This window comes from Scyliorhinus canicula, chromosome 3 (assembly GCF_902713615.1).
Source record: "Scyliorhinus canicula chromosome 3, sScyCan1.1, whole genome shotgun sequence".
In the NCBI taxonomy this organism is placed as follows: Eukaryota; Metazoa; Chordata; class Chondrichthyes; order Carcharhiniformes; family Scyliorhinidae; genus Scyliorhinus; species Scyliorhinus canicula.
The window spans coordinates 228,975,947-228,987,659 of NC_052148.1; positions in this window are offsets into that span (position 1 = coordinate 228,975,947).

Genomic DNA, 11,713 nt, shown 5'->3' on the forward strand with positions numbered 1-11,713 from the left:
GGGGGCTTTGCCCCCGACGATGTCACGGGAGCTGATCTCTCTGATTCTGAAGCGGGATAAGGACCCCTTGCAGTGTGGATCATACAGGTCAATCTCGCTCCTCAATGTTGACGCTAAGTTGCTGGCGAAGATCCTGGCCACCAGGATAGAGGACTGTGTGCCAGGGGTGATACACGAGAATCAGACAGGATTTGTCAAGGGAGGGCAGCTCAACACGAATGTGTGGAGATTGTTAAATGTGATTATGATGCCGGCGGTGGAGGGGGAGGCGGAGATAGTTGTGGAGCTGGATGCAGAGAAGGCATTTGATAGAGTTGAGTGGGGGTACCTGTGAGAGGTGCTGGAGCGGTTGGATTTGGGGAGGGGTTCATCAAATGGGTGAGGTTGCTCTATGAGGCCCCGACGGCGAGTGTAGTTACCAATGGAAGGAGATCAGAGTACTTCAGGCTCTATCGTGGGACCAGGCAGGGGTGCCCCCTGTCCCCCTTGCTTTTTGCACTGGCGATAGAACCTTTGGCTTTGGCACTGAGGGAGTCGGGGAGGTGGAGGGGCCTGGTGTGGGGTGGGGAAGAACATAGGGTATCGCTGTATGCGGACGACCTGCTGTTGTATGTGGCAGACCCAGAGGGGGGAATGCCGGGGGTGATGGAGCTGTTGGCTGAGTTTGGGAGCTTCTCGGGCTATAGGTTAAATCTAGGCAAGAGTGAGGTATTTGTAGTACACCCGGGTGATCAGGAGGAGGGAATTGAGAGGCTCCCGTTTAAGAGGGCAGTGAAGAGTTTCAGATACCTGGGGGTGCAGGTGGTCAGGAGTTGGGAGACTCTCCATAAGCTTAATTTTACCAGGCTTGTGGAGCAGATGGAGGAGGAATTCAAAAGGTGGGGCATGGTGCCGCTATCGTTGGCGGGTAGAGTGCAGTCCGTCAAAATGACGGTTCTCCCGAGGTTCTTGTTCCTCTTTCAGTGTTTGCCCATCTTTATCCCTAGGGCCTTTTTTAGGAGGGTGACTAGAAGCATTATGAGCTTTGTTTGGGCGCATGGGACCCCGAGGGTGAAGAGGGTCTTCTTGGAGCTGGGTAGAGATGGTGGGGGGCTGGCGTTACTCAATCTCTCGGGTTATTATTGGGCGGCCCATGTGTCGATGGTGTGCAAGTGGGTGATGGAGGGGGAGGGGGCAGCATGGAAATGGATGGAGAGGGCGTCCTGTGGAGATACAAGCCTGGGGGCCCTGGTAACGGCGCCGTGGCCGCTCCCTCCTACGAGGTATACCACGAGTCCGGTGGTGGCGGCTACCCTCAAGATTTGGGGGCAGTGGAGGCGACATAGGAGGGAAGTGGGGGGCTCGATGGCGGCTCCGTTAAGGGGGAACCATCGGTTCGTCCCGGGGAACATTGATGGGGGGGTTCCAGGGTTGGCACAGAGAGGGCATCAGACAGCTGAGGGACCTGTTCATTGATGGGAGGTATGCGAGCCTGGGGGAGTTGGAGGAGAAATTTGGGCTCCCCCCGGGGAACATGTTCAGGTATCTGCAGGTAAAGGCGTTTGCTAGGCAGCAGGTGGAGGGATTCCCTTCGCTTCCCGCGAGGGGGGTGAGTGACAGGGTGCTTTCGGGAGTCTGGGTCGGGGAGGGGAAGATATCTGATATCTACAAGGTAATGCAGGAGGTGGAGGAGGCGTCAGTAGAGGAGCTGAAAGCTAAGTGGGAGGAGGAACTGGGGGAACAGATCAAAGATGGGACATGGGCTGATGCCCTGGAGAGGGTTAATGTGGTTGTACATCAATCTCAAAAAAGCAAATAAGAGAGTGACACTGGTCACCATTGGTGCATTGAACATGCACAATCTCATGGAGAATGCTACATATCGAGAACAGAACAGCTCTTGTCAATAGAGAGCTGGCTAGCCTACCCAAGAAGGGTCAGCTCAAGGAAATTAGTGCAGGTTGATCATTGTTTTGCAGTGGTCTTGTAAAAGAAAAATGGCAGGAAGCTGTCACGAACCATCTCATCCATAAGTTGACTTGCCTTCCTAAGAGTGGTAATGATTATCTGACAGTGCATAAACTCCCCCTACATAGCAACAGACAAGCATTATGTATGCTCCTACCATGACCAAACATGATGAAGGCAAGGGCAAATTCAATGAAGTCCTTAACTCCTTGAATGTCACTGTGCTAAAGTCAGACAAACTCATTATTCTTAGTGACTTCAATCCAAGACTTAATGCGGATCACCAGGCTTGGGAAGGGGCTATTGGAAATAATGGGGATGGCAGTTGTAACAATGATGGTCTCCTCTTGTTGGAGATGTATGCTGAGCATTAGCTCACAACAAGACATCTTGAATGTGTTCCCAATTCGATACATTGGTATTGAATCAATTATCACCAGGCAGAAGGAGAGGTAGGATATGTATGTAATTAAAGCAATGTGTGGTGCTGACTGCTGGAGTGACCATTATATTATAATTTCAAAGTTAAACATCAAGATCATGTTTTGCTACAGTTATACAAAACACTGGTTGGACCCCACTTGGAGTATTGTGAGAAGTTCTGTGCACCCCACATTCGGAAGGATATTTTGTCCTTGGAGGGAGTGCAACATAGGTTTTCAAAAATGATACCTGGACTATAGGGGTTAAGTTACAAGGAGAGATTCCACATATCAGGCCTGTTTTCGCTCAAATTTAGATGGTTAAGGGGTGATCTGGTCAAAGTATTCAAGGTATTAACAGGAAACGACAGGGTAGATAAAGATAAACTATTTCCACTAGTTGGAGATTCTAAAATTAGGAGGCATAATCTACAAATTAGGGTGAGATCGTTCAGGAGAAATGTTAGGAAGTACTTCTTGACGCAAAGAGTGGTGGAGGTTTGGAACTCTCTCCCACAAACAGCAGTTGAAGCTAGAACAGTTGTTAATTTTAAATCTGAGATAGATAGATATTTGTGAAGCAAATATATTAAGGCCAAATATATATGGGCCAAAGTCAGGTGTATGGAGTTGGGCCACAGATCAGCCATGATCTCATTAAGTGGCAGGTCAGGCTCGAGGGGCTGAGTGGCCTACTTCTGTTCCTATGTTCCAATATCTAAAGCCATCCCTAAAGTCTCAGGGAAGGTCCAGAAATGTCTCAAGGCTCAAACAGGCAGGTATGAAGGAATCTCTCTCATAGAAACTTGTACAGTTAAAAATGGACACTCCTTACATTGTCATGATGATGAAAGAAAATCACAAATTACATACAGAGATATTTAACTTTAAATTAGACCTGTGGTTTTAAAAATGGTCATACAAGCCAGAAAATGGCTGAGGATGTAAGTTGCATCGCTGGTTGAATTGCTGGTGAGTGATACTCAGAGGGAGACAATGGTATCACACCTGTAGCCAGCCAAGGATACTTCAAAAGCATGAAAACCAAACATAAACTAACTGACATCTCTCATGGAGATAACTGGAGCTGTTAATCATCTCAGACTGGTTTGTGGACCAGGAATATACAATGACTGGGGTAACAGCCAGCTGCAAAACGTGGCCAGTGTTGACTAATGCTGCGTTTGTCAGCGTGTGACACAGGACGAAAGACCACAGCAGACCTCTGCAAAGGTTTTGCAGGTAACACTCTCTCTGATTGCTGAAACAAGTCAGTCGGAAAATCTAAAGCTGAAAGAAAACAGAGCAGCTTCTCAGCCAAACTGCAGAATGCTGGGAGATCAAAACCACCTATTTACCTGCTGAAGCCACTACTGGAATCACGAATCACAATGACTGCAACATTCCACCATCTTCTCTTCATGGACAATCCAAAGACTGATTCACATACATTTTAGAAACTTACTTTTGAACTCAATTCACATTTTTAACCTGTGCAAAAGTATATGCAAGTATTTGATCAAATTTATCACATTTAGTAGCTAATAAACTCACTTTTTCTTTAACTCAAGGAAGCCTGGTTAAATTGGCTCCTTTTGAAACAAATATTGGGCTGGGAAAAGGAATCCACAAGGGGAGGGATCCTTTTTAAATTATTCTTGTTGTGACCAACCAAGGGGGTTGATTAAAGAAAGGGAGCCACTTCATCCCTCCTCACCCGGGATAACAAATTTGGTGAACCTTGCCGAGGGAACAGTCATAACAGCATTGAGGATGATAAAGTGACATTCAGGGATATGATGTATCACAGTGTTTTAGAGGCCCTTGACCCTACCTTTCTCAAGCATTAAGATTGTTTTCATTGAACCAATGTGGTAATCCAGGAACCACTAGGAGAGACATTACCTCCACAAGGTTTACCTCAATGATATATAATAATAATAATCTTTTATTGTCACAAGTAGCAAGTTACTGTGAAAAGCCCCTAGTCACCACATTACAGCACCTGTTTGGGTAAGCCGGTACCTGAATTGAAACCTCGCTGCTCGCCTTGTTCTGTATTACAAACCAGCTGTCTAGCCCACTGAGCTAAATATCACCACAATCTAAGCACAATGCCTACTAAAATATCTGCAGACAGATGCAAGACACTTGGCTGAATCAAAAAGCAACCAAATTGTAGACATATGCAAATTGAAAAGACTGGAAGAGTTTCTGCAATGTTTTGAAATCTGTCTACAAGCCCACTCTACTAGTTCATCACAAATCCTTGGTGTTGAGGGTCAACACTGGCCATATCCTAAATTACCTTCATTCAATGAAGAATAACTTGGGGAGGCAGTGGCATAGTGGTACTGTCACAAGACTAGTAATCCAGAAACCCAGTGTAATGCTCTGGGAACCAGGGTTTGAAGCCCGCAAGGGCAGATGGTGGAATTTGAATTCAATAAATTCAAAGTCTAAAGATGACCATGAAACCATTATCGATTGTCACAAAAAACCCATCTGGTTCACTAATGTCCTTTAGGGAAGGAAATCTGTCACCCTTACCTGGTCTGGCCTACATGTGACTCCAGACCCACAGCAATGTGGTTGACTCTTAAATGCACCTGGGGATGGGCAATAAATGCTGGCCCAGCCAGCAACTCCCATAAACAAATAAAGAAAAATAAGCAGGATGCCCCAGGTTGCCATCCGTTCTCTTGATGGCCATGCTGTTAAAAGCAGAAATGCAATCAAGCTCCAGGGAGCAGACGTTACCCCAGCTACGATCTGCACTGTTGAAGGTGATTGCCTGGCCAAGAGGCTCACTGAACCGTTTCAGTCTATGTGAGAGGAAGAAACATGCCAATATAGTCCACCCATACAAGTGGACACTCGCCAATCTTGCAACAATCCTAGTGGATTCTCAATCCTTTTATTGCCAGCATAAACTGTGCCAGCATGCTTCCCAACTAATTAATGCAATTCTCAACCACAAGATCTGCTGCCAAAGTGTCAGTGACGTTTCAGAAAACATCAAGGAACCATAGGTATGGTGATTGCAGTTTTATAGCCATAAGAGAAATGCCAAGAACAGAACATGGATCTCCATTCCATGTTTGCTGACCTGGCCAATGCCTTTAACATAGTCAGCCGTGAGTGCCTTTGGAAGGTAATGGAAGGAGTTGGCAGCCCTGAAGATTCATCACAATTGTTTAATATTTCCATGACATGCTCGTGGTTGTCCTTGCTGATGGTAATTCTGCTGACACATTCCCAGTCACTAATGGAGGTAAACACATCTGTGTGTTAGTGCCAACCCTCTTCAGCATATTTTTTGCTGCCATGCCCTCTGATATTTCATGATGGTGATCTTGGCATCAAAATCGGATACTCCATGGACATGAAGCTGCTCAATCTGAAACAGACTTTGCGATTTCCTGTTTGTCGATAACTGTGCATAGCTGCTGGTTCAGAGCTAGACATGTAACGTAATATGAATTTATACGCCAATGCATGCGACAGCTTCAGCTTTCTGATCAACAAGCAGAAAACTTGGGGCAGCACGGTGGCGCAGTGGTTAGCACTGCTGCCTACGGCGCTGAGGACCCGGGTTCGATCCCGGCCCTGGGTCACTGTCCATGTGGAGTTTGCACATTCTCCTCGTGATTGCGTGGGTCTCACCCGCACAACCCAAAGATGTGCAGGCTAGGTGGATTGGCCACGCTAAATTGCCCCTTAATTGGAAAAAAAAATAATTGGGTACTCTAAATTTAAAAAAAAAGAAAACTGAAGTAATGCACCAGCCTACTCCAGGAAAGCTCCATCTTGAGTCCATGACCAGAACCCATCTGAAGCAGACAAGTTCACTTATGTCAGCAGCACACTCCTCAAGCTGTCTATTGGTAGCTAGACACATGCAAGAATTGCCAAAGCAAATGTAGCCTTCAGTAGACTTCAAACATCAGTCTGGTAATGTAAAGAAAGTAAATATGGCTATCAAACTGAATGACTATAGAGCAATAGTCCTGTCCACTCTGCTCAAGCATGCAAGAGTTGGATTGTCTACTAGCATAATGCCAAGAAGCTCAACCGCTTTCACTTGAGCTGTCTTCAGAAGCTTTTGACGGTCAGATAATAGAACAAAATACCAGACACTGAAGTGCTCACCCAAGCAGGTTTGACTGTATCCATACCACATTGAGACAATGTAACTCGAGTCTTCTAAGGCAGTGGTGGGAAACCTGTATCCGGCCCATCAGGGTCTCAGTGTTGCCCATGAGGTATTTTGTTGACTGTTGCCCACGTGCAGGTTTACCACATTCGTCTGGTTTCCATTCATTTAGCTTTTTTCCTGCCGGTATTACTGAAGAGATGTGCACGTAAAGCAAGGGTGGAGAAGTGAGGTGTCTGCTGATTGCACACATTGGCTGTGTGAGCCATGCACTCCCTCTGCATCTAATCCAATGTAAATATTTCTTTTAGTTTTGCCACTTGTAGTTGATGACAGTTCTATTAATATATGAATGATTAATCATTTTCTACAACTCATTATGAAATATTCAGTGTGTATTAAATGTATTTGATCTTAATCAAGGGTCACAGTTAGTGAACATACCCAATTTCAATCTCACGGCCCACTGGGATGAAGGAGGGCCACTCATGCAGCCTGTCACAAGCCTCGGTTGCCCATCACTTGTTCTATAGAGAGCTTGAGTCTGCGGTGCACTCTTGTGGTGGTCAAAGGAAGTGCAACAAGAACACTGAAGGCTTCAATTTGTAGTTTTGACATTGACATCCAGGGCTCACCCAGGATCACTGTGCCTGGCGCAACCAACAAAAAATGCCACGACCTCCTTCGAAAGCAACGAAGCATATCAGAGGCATAAAGAACAGGCAAAGAGAGGAAATCCTCAGTCAACAACTCACCCAAAACACCTTCAGTATCCTGTCCTATTTGTAGGAGATTGGCCTTAGCAGTCACCTACCTACCCACCAAAACAGTAGCAAACATCCCAGATAAAGAACCATGGTCATCTTCACCTCGAAGGACAAATAAAACATGGAAAAATTAAGAATCATGTTAACTCCAGTGATTCTTAGAGTTTCATAGAATTTACAGTGCAGAAGGAGGCCATTCGGCCCAGTGACCCAAGCCAGGAATCAAACCTCGGACCCTGGAACTGTGAAGCAATTGTGCTCACCACTATGCTACCGTGCTGCCCCTAGGATATGTGGTGTTGCCAATTCCTCATACCTCCTACACACATATGCTTGTATACCTGTCAGGTGTCTTCCTAGAACAGAGCATTAAAAAATAGGAAACGAAATAGGCATTCAACTTGCTTTGCCATTCAATAAGATCATGGATTATCTGATTAACTTTCCTTTCCTTCCTGCCTATCCCTCCATCACCCATGACTCCTTTATAGATCAATGATCCAGCCTACACTGCTCTCTGTGAAAGAGAATTCCAAAGACTAATAACCTTCTGCAAAAAGAAATTCATTGTCTTCGCCTTAAATGCAAGAGGATCTCCAATGGCGAGATGTCGAAGGAGGTTGCTTGTAAGATAGCTCCCGTCCTTGATTTTTTGTTTTTTTTACCCGGTTCCCAAAAGTAATTGGTGGACATTTTGTCCTATTTGAGAGTGGTGAGGATGTCAAAAGGTGCAAAAAATGAATACTGGAAAGAAAGGTGTGAGCAGCAGCCATTCTGACGAACTGAGCAAGGTGCTGGGTCCTGCTGGATTGAAGATGGTGGAGGAGGCTCGTTGAGTGGGCCGCACCTATTACAGTGGACACACTGACAGAGGTAATGGCTGTCGAATTTGAAAGACAATTCAGCAAGCATTTCGAGAGGCAAAGGAGAGAAATGATGGAGACCGTCAAAAAATTGGTGGATCCCACAATGCCCTTACATTTGTAGCAAGACTTGCCTACTTCAGTACCTCCCCGACCTCCACCACCATGCAATAATGGCCGACGTTCCAGTTGCTTTCCCAATAACTTGCTGAACCTACATGCTAACTTTTTGTGATTCATGTAGAATGCCAAATCTCTCTGTACTGTCACATTCTGCAGTCTCTCTCCATTTATACATTCTGCTTTTCTTCATATTTTGCTGTATTATACTCCATCTCGTAATATTTTTCTCATTCACTTAACCCATCCATATCCCTTTGCAGACTCTTTGCATCCTGCTCACAAATTGCTTTTCTATCTTTGTGTTGTGAGCCATCGTAGCTATAATAGTCTGTCCCTTCATCCAAACCATCATCATAGATCTTAAATAGTTGAAGGCCCAGCACTGATCCCTGCCACACTTTAGTTGTTTGCCAACCTGAAAATGACTAATTTATCCCTATTCTGTTTCTTGTTAGTTAACCAATCCTCATGCTAATATATCACCCCAACACCAGGGGCTCTTATTTTGTGCAGTAATCTTTTATGTCGTTATACTCCCAGATGACCATAGGCTGCTTGCCCCTTTGAGGGGAGAGCTGACTGGTGGTGATTTAACCTGAAGATCACCACACCTCAGGCAAAGGGCAAAGTCGAGAAGGTGGAGCCTTCATGAATAACCTCAGCTGGTACAAGAATTGAACCCGTGCTGTGGGCCTTGCACATGTATCACAAACCAGCTGTCTAGCCAAGTGAGCCAAACTGGCCTCTAAATCTTTTATGTAGAGCCTTATCGAATGCCTTTTGGAGATCCAGATACACATCTACTGGTACCCTTTTACCACCCTGCTCATCACATCCTCAAAGAACAAATAAATGAACAAACATGATTTTCCTTTCACAAAACCACGTTGACCCAGCCTGACTTTATTAACATTTTCTAAATGTCCTGCTACTGCCTCCATAATGAGAATGGCCAAATCCCCTTGGGTTACACCAGAGTTCTGTATAGTCCATAACTACATTCTTCAGGACTCCATGTCAGAAGGTACCCAATAACCCTGAAGAGTCAAATCCAAGCTTTTAACACTTCCATTCTGTCAAACAGTTCACAGTTCTGGGTCCAGACTATGGAACAGACAAAGCAAAACAAATATTTCTGGAATGTTATTTTTAATTACAAAATCAGTAGGAGATTACAAGCACCCGATTACGCCTTTTACATCTTTTTCCAGGGGTGGACCGTAATGCCCTTGAAAAGTTGTTCTTAATACAAAATAACCAACAGTTTTTGATTTGTTTAAATCCAAATAAAAGCTCTCCCTTGGGTTCAGATCCTGATCAATAATTCCCCCCCCCCCCCCACTCTCAATCTGTACCAATTAATCTCAGTGGTTCACTCCTGCCCAAGGGGTTCCTTATCTGTGAGAAACAGCTTGCGACATTCAGTAGTTTTTACTTCAAAAAGGTCATTTGACATTATGAAGCATGCTCGTAAAATTTGGTCGATTTTTGTGTTTGCTCTAGTTATATCAAAACCTGTATTCTCACACCCTGAGCACAAGCCAGTCTCAAGTCCAAATTGTCATCAAGCATTATCATTAAATAAGTTTTTTAATTGGCTGGAACCCTGCCAAGCCATCAGCATTCATGCAGTCCAAAAAAACCAGGGTCACCTGTTTAAAAGAAAAAGAGAGAAGCCACTGCAACTCAATTAAGAGCTCAACGGGTTAATTTGGCAATTTGAAATTTATTAATGCCCAATGTACACATTTGCATTCAAAAGTTGTCTGCTAAGTACAGAATCTTTAGGAATTGCATCCAATGATGAATCCTCACCTAAATTTAAAAAAGTGTTGCCAATCAAAAATAATCTACCCCACGTTACACCACTCCCTTCACCCTCATGTTTCCTGTACCAGTGAAAACTTGGGAAGATTTTATCCTTAGAAATTGAAAATATACGTAAATGGCAGAAACCATGAGAATAATTATTAACTTAAAAAAAGAATTCTAAACAGGGAAGACGGCATTTTAATTAAAAAAAAAAAAAAATCTTTATTGTCACAAGTAGGCTTACATTAATACTGCAATGAAGTACTGTGAAAAGACCTTAGTCACCACATAGATTAAATACCAATTGTTTTCAAGCATTTGAAAATGAAGTAAAGGTCGTCATCGCCCCAGAGGACCATAGGCTGCTCTCCCCTTTTCAGAGAGCTAATTGGTGATGGTTTAACCCAAGGATCACCACACCTTGGGTGAGGGGCAAGGTTGAGAAGACCTCAGTCGGTTCAGGAGTTGAAGCTGGGCTGTTGGTATCTCTCCGCATCACAAACTTGCCATCCAGCCAAGCATTTATCCATTTATTGAAAAAAGTTTCCTGCGCAAGAGAGATGATTAAACAGTCACTTCAAATCTCCTAAAATTCTAATTCAAATCATTAATAATTTAAGAATCTCAAAATTGCCATTGTTTATGTGACACTCTCAAGTCTGAAGTTAGAGATCCTCACATAATTTAAAATAACAATTCTACTGTGGCCACAATAAAAATCTACTCACAATTTTAGAAGTTATTTAACAATTTAGTTCAGACCAATGCATTATTAACTAAATACAACAGAGGTCAGAGAAAATAAAACAAAATGACATGTGCTTACAAGACATAGTTAATGTTGTCTTTTGTTCTCTTTCTGCAACTAGCTTTCCAAATGACTGAAAATGTTTAAAAAATTTTGTTTATGGGATGTGGGCTTCGTTGGTTAGGCCAGCATTTATTGCCCATCCCTAGTTATCTTTCAGAAGGTGATGGTGATTTGCCTTCTTGAACTGCTGCAGTCCCTGAGGTGTAGGTGCACCCACTGAGTTGTTAGGGAGGGAGTTCCAGGATGTTGCCCCAGCGACAGTGAAGGAATGGCGATATATTTCGAAGTCAGGGTGGTGACTGACTTGGAGGGGAACCTCCAGGTGGTGGGGTTCCCAGGTATCCGCTGCTTGACCTTCCAGATGGGAGTGGGTTTGGAAGGTGCTGTCTAAGGAACCTTGGCAAGTTACTGCAGTGCATCTTTTACGTGGTACACATGGCTGCCACTATTTGTCGGTGGAAGAGGTTTGATTTTTTGTGGATGGAGGAGCAATCAAGCCGTGCTGCTTTGTCCTGGATGGTGTCAAGCTTCTTGAGTATTATTGGAACTGCATTCACCCAGGCAAGTGGAGAGTGTTCTACTGCTACTCCTGATTTCTGCCTTGTAGATGATGGACAGGCTTTGAAAGGGGGATGGGGGTGGGCGGATGTCAGGTGAATTACTTGCCTTTGGATTCCTAGCCTTTGATCTGCCTTGGTAGCCACAGTATTAATATGGCTAGCCCAGTTCAGTTTCTGTTCAATGCTAACTCCCAGGATATTGATTGTGGGGGATTCGGTGATGGTAATGCCATGGACTGTAAAGGGGCAACG